General features: G+C 41.0%; 1 protein-coding gene across 10 annotated transcripts in view; it reads left to right on the top strand.

Annotated features, from left to right (window-relative positions):
* The first annotated feature begins 6,393 nt into the window (after nucleotides 1-6,393).
* The window catches only part of lpgat1 (lysophosphatidylglycerol acyltransferase 1), a 130,820-nt gene continuing 128,588 nt past the window's right edge, over nucleotides 6,394-8,625 (top strand). The window contains exons 1-2 of one of the 10 annotated variants that reach the window (XM_043695883.1): nucleotides 6,394-6,492; nucleotides 7,131-7,331. The gene's annotated coding sequence lies outside the window, so the exon portion shown is untranslated. The other 9 variants (XM_043695885.1, XM_043695886.1, XM_043695884.1 and 6 more) reach the window with 9 other exon arrangements.

Here is an 8,625-nt window from a genome sequence, read left to right as displayed (position 1 = left end):
TCCCTGTAAGGTTATTTTGCTCAAATGCTTTGAAATCATTCTTAATCCCCATTTCCTTGGGCAGTAACCTCCAGGTCCCACTCTCTGCATGAAAATGATTTTGCTCTTACCACTACTTCCTTCACCAGAAAAGGTTCAAAGAGATAAGGGCAAAAAATAAAAATGTGAGAGCAAGATTATGATGAGTAAATAGTGAAAGATGATTTTCAATGATAGTGAGAATTGAGATTGAAAGAACTACAGAGGAAGGGAAATGTTCTTGATGTGAAGACTATTAGACTATTAGACATGTCACAAGTTGCCATTGAGGTAAATGTTAAAACATTGCTTATATAGGAGTGGGCTAATTATTTGAAATGGAGAACTAAATGATCCATAGGAAAAGGAGGCAACATTTGAGATCCTCTTGTGCTGTACTTTTTAACATGCTATGAAAACTCCAACTTATTAAATCTGAGCTCAGGAACTGGCGTACAAATGTTAGAGAGAAAAATAAGACTGACAATTATTGTATTTTTCAGAATGTAAGGTGTCCCAAAGAATTAATTTAAAATCTTTAAAGGACTTGTGAAGTGTAATCATCATTGTCATTTAAGAAACAAGGCAGTCAAGTTACAAGCAACAAGTTCACAAACAGTAGAATCATAGAACCTCTACAGTGCAGAAAGAAGCCATTCAGCCCATTGAGTCTGCACCAGCCCTACAAGTCTACAGCGCCCCCCCCAGACCCAGTCCCCTATCGTATTCTGTCACCCCACATTTACCATGGTTGATCGAACTAGCCGATGCATCCGTGAGCACTACGGACAATTTCAGTATGACCATTCCATCTAACCTGCACACCTTTGGACTGACTAAAACATTTATGACTAAAGCAATGGCAAATAATTTATTTTAATGGCGTGAGTATAATATTACCATGCAAATCAAAGAGAACTCCCACACTTTTCCCTCAAATAATGTAATGGAATTTTTTATCCCCACCTGCAAAGGTGTTTTAATGTCTTATCTGAAAGGCAATTCTTCCTCAGTATAGAACTGGAGTGTTAGTCTATACTTTTGTGCTCAACTCTGTAACTGAGACTTGAGCACAAAATTTTCTGATTCCAAGACAAGTGAGTCACACCTGACAAAAAAAACTAATAATGTCTGGACAGACAGACTTCATCTTGTGAGTATAGGGAGATTTTTTTCTGTATTTTTCAAAATATGTACCAACAGGTAACATTATTACAAATTACAGATAGGCTATCAGGAATACAAGTTACTCATAGACCAACAATGAATTGTTGGTTTACTATTGGTTATGAAGGGAATTGGAATGTTATCATTTTCTATTCTTTATCAGTGCAATGTTTTACAATTAGATAACTTAGTTTTAAAGTTCAATTCACCCTCAGTATCTCTCTTTACCTTATCACAAGTATTCTGCTTCTCTGAACTTTACAGCTTTAAAGCTGGGCTCTAAAGTCACAAAGATCCTCAGTTATAGGAACCTAAACTTCTAAGGTAAGTGCAAAATATCAATGATACATGATTAATGCTGACTGAAGAAGAAGGATTTGCAATTTTATTTTCACAACCACTGGACATTCTAAAATCCTTTACAGAACAAAATAGTAATCGTGAATTGCAGCCTCTGTCCTCAAGTGTTAAAATATCAGCTAATTTGCACTCAGCAAGTTCTCACGAAGAATAATAAACTAAAGACCAGATAATCTGTTTTGAACATGTTAGTCATGAAATTAACGTTGGCTAGAACAGTGTAAGAGATTAGGGCTGATAAGAAAAGGTAATCAATTTAAAACATTAACTCTCTTTCTTTCCACAGATGCTGACGAACCTGTTGAACATTTCTTGCATTTTCTGCTTGTATATCACTTGGAGAGCCTGCCTACTCTTTAGCTTGAAATAGTGCTTTGGGAATCTTTTGTCTCCATCTGAAGGGCCTTGTAGGGTACATCTAACCGTACATTTGATGCATCAGCCTAGATTTAGAGGGTTTTTTCCAATGGGTGAAAATAAATCACAAACAAATTAATAAAGCCTGCTTGCTTGAAGGTCTACATTCAGCACATAATTTTGATTCTGATTACTAATTACCGTAATGTTTGAACTTGCCTGGAGTGGCTAAATCTGTAGGTTTAGCTCACAAGTGCTTACATAATGCACTATGGAGCGGCATATGTCAGCACCTTACCCTCATTTCTATTGAAGGCATTTTCAAAATTAATTTATGGGATTTCGTCATCGCTAGTTTAGGCAGCATTTATTATCCATCTCAATTCTCTCTTCATAAAATGGTGAGGAGCTACCTTCTTGAACTTTAATAGTCTTTGGAGTATATGTACATTTGCACTGCTATTTAGGGAAGGATGCCTTGGATATTGATCCAGCAACAGCGAAGGAACACTGATACAGTTCCTAAACCGAATGGTGTGTGGCTTGCTGGGAATCTTTCAGGTGGTCGTACTCTACTGCATCAGTAGCCCTTGCCATTTGAGGTGACAGAGGTAATTTGTTTGAGAGACACTGTCAGACGAGTCTTGGTGAATTACTGCAATACATCTTATAGATGATACACACTGCTGCACTGTGCATGGGAGTGAATGGGGAAAATGGTGAATAAAGTGCCAATCAAGTATTCACTTTGTCTTGGATAGTGTTGAGATTCTTGAGTATTATTGAGTTTTCAGTCAAGTAAAGAATATTCCAACATATTCCTGAATTGTAGATGGTGGGCAGAGAGTGAGTTACATGGAACAGAATTCCAAGCCTCTATCCCTCTCTTGTGGACAGTCTATATGGCTGATCTAGTTAATTTTCTAGTCAATGGTAATCCCCAGAATATTGATAATGGGGGATTCAGCAATGGTAATGCTATTAAATATATATGGCAAAAGTTAGATTCTCCCTCTTTGGAGAGTCATTGCTGGCACTTGTGTGACATGAATTTTGCTTGCCATTTATCAAACCAAACCTGGATATTGTCTAGGTCTTGTTGCACATGAGCATAAGTTGCTTCAGTGTCTGATGAGGAACTATGAATAGTAATGCGCAATCATCAGTAAATATCCACACTTCTGATCTTATAATGGAAGGAAGCTGCTTGACAATTTGGCCGAAGATGATTGGGCCGATAACACTTCCCTGAGGAACTCTTGCAGCAATGTCCTGGGACTGAACTAATAGACTTCCAAAGCCACAATCACCTTCCTTTGTCCTAGAATTGACTCTAATCAATTGATTCTCACTGATTCCAATTTTGCTATGGTTTCTTGATTCCATACATGGTCAAAAGCTGCCTTTATGTCAAGAGCAGTCACTCTTAGTTCAACTCTGGGAAATTCAGCTTTTTGTCTGTGTGGAAAGGTTATAATGAAATATGGAATGGAGTGTCCTGGCAGAACCCAAACTGAGCAGCATGGAGTAGGTTAGTGCTGAGGAAGTGCTACATGATAGTACTGTTGATAACTTTTCCATCACTTTGCTGAAAATTGATGTTAAGACTGAACAACTGGAAATTGGTGTAGGTTTATCTTACATTTTGTGCACAGGACATACAATCACCTTCCTTTGTCCTAGAATTGACTCTAATCAATTGATTCTCACTTTGCTGAAAATTGATGTTAAGACTGAACAACTGGAAATTGGTGTAGGTTTATCTTACATTTTGTGCACAGGACATACCTGGGCAATTTTCCATATTTCTGGGTGAATACCAATATTATAGCTATACTGGAAGAATCTTTGAGAAGATGTATAGCTCAGGTTGACAGTCAGTTTGTAAGTTTGCTCTATAAGCTGCAAGGTTTGTTTTCAGACGTTTCGTCACCATGCTAGGTAACATCATCAGTGAACCTCTGGTGAAGCACTGGTGTTCTGTCTCATTTGCTATTTATGTGTCTTGGTCTCTTAAGATGGCTGATATAATTTCTGTTTCTTTTTCTCAGAGGTTGGTAAATGGGGTCCAAATCTAAGTGTTTATTGATAGAGTTCCAATTTGAATGCCAAGCCTCTTGGAATTCCCGTGCGTGTCGCTGTTTGCCCTGTCCTAGGATCGATGTGTTGTCCCAGTCAAAGTGGTGTCCTTCTTCTCCTGCATGTTAGGATACTAGTGATAGTGGGTCATGTCTTTTAGTGGCCAGTTAGTGTTTGTATCCTGGTGCTAGTTTTCTGCCTGTCTGTCTGATGTAGTGTTTCTTGCAGTCCTTTCATGGTATTTTGTAAATGACATTCGTTTTGCTGGTTATGGGTATAGGGTCCTTTAGGTTCATCAGCTTTTGTTTAAGTGTGTTGGTAGGTTTGTGGGCTGTCATGATGCTAAGGGGTCAGATTATGTCTGCTAGTCACTTCAGAGATGTCTTTGATGTATAGTAATGTGACTAGAGTTTCTGGGCATGTTGTGTTTGCTTGTTTGGTTTTGTTGTTTAGAAATCGATGGACTGTGTTTATGGGGTACCCGTACGCTGTATAGGTATTTTTCTTCTGCTGCTCGTAATTCATGGGTGCTGCAGCGTATTGTGGCCTGATGCAGCTCCATTTGTGGGTATTGGGATGATTGCTTCCGTAGTTAAGTTTCTAGTCTGTGTGTGATCTGGTCATCGCTGGTTTCGTCAACATTTATCATCCATCTCAATTCTCTCTTCACAACACACAGACCAAATACTTAACTACCCACTATCACTAATATCCTTATATACACACAAAGAAGACACCACTTCAACTGGGTCAACACATCCATCCTAGGTCAGGCTAAAAAGAGATATGCATGGGAATTCCTAGAGGCCTGGCATTCAAACCGGAACACCATCAATAAACACATCGATTTGGATCCCATTTACCAAGCTCTGAGAAAAAGAACCAGAAATCACAACACCCACCTTAAGAGACCAAGACACGTTAATAAAAAGTGGGACAGAAAACCAGCTCTTTACTGGAGGCTCACAGATGATGTTACCTAGCATGGTGATGAAACGTCTGAAAATGTACCTCCAGGAGTAAACTTACAACCGGATACTGGAACAACTTGGCTAGGGGCACAGCAAGTTCTGGAGCACATGTCTGTAGAATTATTGCTGAAAATGTTGCCTGAGCCCATAGTCTTTTCAACATCCAGTGGCTCAGCCTTTTCTATAACCCGGAAGACTGTTGATATATTTGACAGAAACCTTGACAGATTCCTAGATACTAAGGACATAAGAAATGGGGATAGTGTGGGAAGATGCCATTGAAGTAGATGATCAGTCATGAACCAGAATTGCAGAGCGGGCCTAAATCAACCTCACACATAAGTATAATATGATTTAGAAGTTTGAAGATGAAGGGTGTATGAAATTATGAAGGAGCTATTTCTCTTAAAAGAGAGCGCAGTAATCAAGGGCATAGATTTAAAGTAATTGCAGAAGGGATGGAGGGGATTATTTTTACCAAGAGGATGGTGGACAATGGAGATAGAAACAAGCAAGCTTAACATTACTTCGATATGAACTCTGTGTCTTCCAGGACAGAGGATGGAGCATTTGCTATATGGAACAAGCTGCCAGAGGAACTGGTAGAGACAATAAAAACTGCAGATTCTGGAACCCAAGGTAGACATGCAGGAGGCTGGAAAAACACAGCAACCCAGGCAGCATCAGGAGGTGGAGAAGTCAACGTTTCAAGTGTAACCCTTTTTCAGGACCAAGTGGTAGAGACAGGTACAATTACTATTGTTGTTATTTGGTCTATTATTTCCTTCCTTGTTTTAAACATTGCAACATGCGACAATCTGCAGCTAGTGAGGATTGGATGGTAATGGTCTGAGCCTTTACTGTTTCTTTTCACACTTAGTCTGAGATGCATTTTGAGGTTTGGTAGGGGGGTGGCAGAGTTCAAAATTAGGGGCCATTTGTTTAAGGTGAGGGGGAAAGATTTAAAGGGGTCCTGAGGGACAAATCTTTCACAAAGAGGGTGGTTCGTGTGTGAAATGAACTGCCTGAGGAAGTGGTAGATGCAGATATAGCCAAAACATTTAAAAGTTATTTGGACAGGTACACAAACTGGAAAGGTTTAGAGGGATAGTGGCCAAATGGAACTGATTTAGTTTGGGAAACTTGGTCGGCATGGACGAGTGGAACCAAAGGATTTGTTTCCGTGCTGTACGACTCTATGACTAATAGCCTTTGGCTGGCACGAACAGGATCATGGCTCCGTTTGTGCGGTGACATTTCCGTCTATCCCCCCTTCCACTTCTATTTGAAGGTAATTGACCCGAAACACTGAACCCGCTTTTAACTCAGTAAAACTTACGCTGAGTTAAAATCGGACCCACGAGCGCTGTCTGATTTCCAGCAGCTGGTATCCAGGATACTGATGTCAGTGATTATATTTTAGCTGGAGTGCTAGCAGCATTCGTTAGGGTTTTAGAAAGAGCCCGGCACCGCTCGCTTTGCTCCCGCGTTCTCTTCCATTGTTCGGCAGCGCGTCACCGGCGCGGTGCGTCGTTCGTACGTACGTGGGAGGGGGTGGGCGCGGTCCGGGGCCGGTTTACGTGAAGGCCGGAGATTGTAAATGGGGAGACAAGAAGGTTGTCGGAGCGGAATGTACCGGGCTCCCGGGTTGTGGAAGGGCGCGCGGTGAATGCGCAGCACCCGGCCCCGCCCCGCGCTGAGCCGCGAGCCTGCTGCAGCGAGCGCCTGGAGCCATGTGAGAGCGACAGTATATGTGTCAGTTGTTCAGCCGGGCTGCTTACTTCTCCTTCATGGTCGAGGTTTGCTTCAGAGAGGACGGGGCTACAATCCTCTCGACACTAAAACAGCCAGGTCCTTTTTTTCTCTTTCCAGAGGGTTTAATTCTGCTTGTTGGTTTGTATCGAGAAACCAACTAAGCAGTTTATATCTTTACACGAAGGGACAGGGAGGATTAAGATCGGGAGATTACTTGTATTTTTTAATAAAGGCGGGCGGTTGAGGAAGGAGACAACATCTAATGTTGTAGTTGATTGGCTTGAAAGTGAATATCATAGGTTTAAAGTCTCCTTCCTATACGAGCATGGCACCAAGTAAGGGCTGGGTTAGCACTATCACTGGTCAAGTGCCGATGTCGTGAACGGTATCAAATACCGATTGTTTTATTTGTATTTTTGTCAGATCAGTAAGGAAGCAAGCTTATTCTTGGCCCAGTGGCTTCAGGCAGCTGATGCTCATCCCCGACATATCTTTGAGTAACCGCCCAGCCGATCAGTCCATGACCTCTCAGCTGCCACTATAGTAACCGTCCAGTGTTCTCTCGTTGTTCTCTTCATTTTGGTCTTATATCCGTTTCTACACACTGGGCCACAAACAGCATAGGTAAGACTGTGTTTGTTACTTCTGTTTGGGAAAGGGTTCGGATATTTTAGTTCTGTTCGATTGTTTCGTTTCTTCCCCCCCCCCCCCCCAAATCGCGGGTGTGGAAGTCATAAGCAAATATATTAGACGTTATTCAAGCAACAGGAAAACTAAGTCATCTGCCTTTTGACAGTCGTGATCAGAGTAAATGAACGATCAGGACGAGATGTTAAGCAAGATAAAGTGTACCTTTCACGCAAGTATTCTACAGGATTGATTGCGTAGGATTCCCAAATGTGGATAATCTGCATTTAGCCTAGAATCGTAAACTTTGTCTGGGACTAGTTTTTAATTTTGCCTTTTTAGAATCCAAAGTCATTGTTTATTTTTGTTAAACCGATTAAAGGAAGTTGATGTAAAATGACGCAAGTGGGTGTACAATAATTGAGTGTCATCCTGCTGATAGTCTCGTTCGAAATGCCTGTTGAAATGCAGTTTTCAAAGTTGACATTTGACACTTTTTTTCTGTTGAATATGTTGAGGTTTTCTTTTCATTTTCTTTCAATTTTTGTTCTTATCGTACGAAAATGTTAATTGAATCCTTAGTCCAAATTTCCCTGAATTTCTTTGGTGTAGCGCTATGAGAGATCAATGCTAGCTTTGTTAAGGTAAATGTATAGTGAATGGCGAAGACAAATACAATTTCCACATTTCAGATTTGTTCAGTAAAGAAGGGTTAACTTTGAGGTATTTGTATGTTTATAACTTAATCATTTTCTTTCTAGCAAAGCTTCCCAATATAAAATTGCTTTTGTGATTGCAATTTTGAAACAACTTTGGCTTTTGGACCAAATTAGTACAAATAATAGTGGCTTCATGATTGCACTTCAGTTTTTTATATGTACTGTGTTGTGCTCTCAAATGTAGGATACAGCTTTTTAAAGCTGAAAATGTGTTGCTGGAAAAGCGCAGTAGGTCAGGCAGCATCCAAGGAACAGGAGAATCGACGTTTTGGGCATAAGCCCTTCTTCAGGAATGAGGAAAGTGTCCCCAGCAGGCTAAGATAAAAGATAGGGAGGAGGGACTTGGGGGGAGGGGTGTTGGAAATGCGATAGGTGGAAGGAAGTCAAGGTGAGGGTGATAGGCCGGAGTGGGGTGGGGATGGAGAGGTCAGGAAGAAGATTGCAGGTTAGGAAGGCGGTGCTGAGTTCGAGGGATTTGACTGAGACAAGGTGGGGGGAGGGGAAATGAGGAAACTGGAGAAATCTGAGTTCATCCCTTGTGGTTGGAGGGTCCCTAGGCGGAAGATGAGGCG

Source organism: Chiloscyllium plagiosum, chromosome 9 (assembly GCF_004010195.1).
Source record: "Chiloscyllium plagiosum isolate BGI_BamShark_2017 chromosome 9, ASM401019v2, whole genome shotgun sequence".
Lineage (NCBI taxonomy): Eukaryota > Metazoa > Chordata > Chondrichthyes > Orectolobiformes > Hemiscylliidae > Chiloscyllium > Chiloscyllium plagiosum.
The sequence above is the reverse complement of the archived record's forward strand: the minus strand, read 5'-3'. Positions and strand labels throughout refer to the sequence as shown.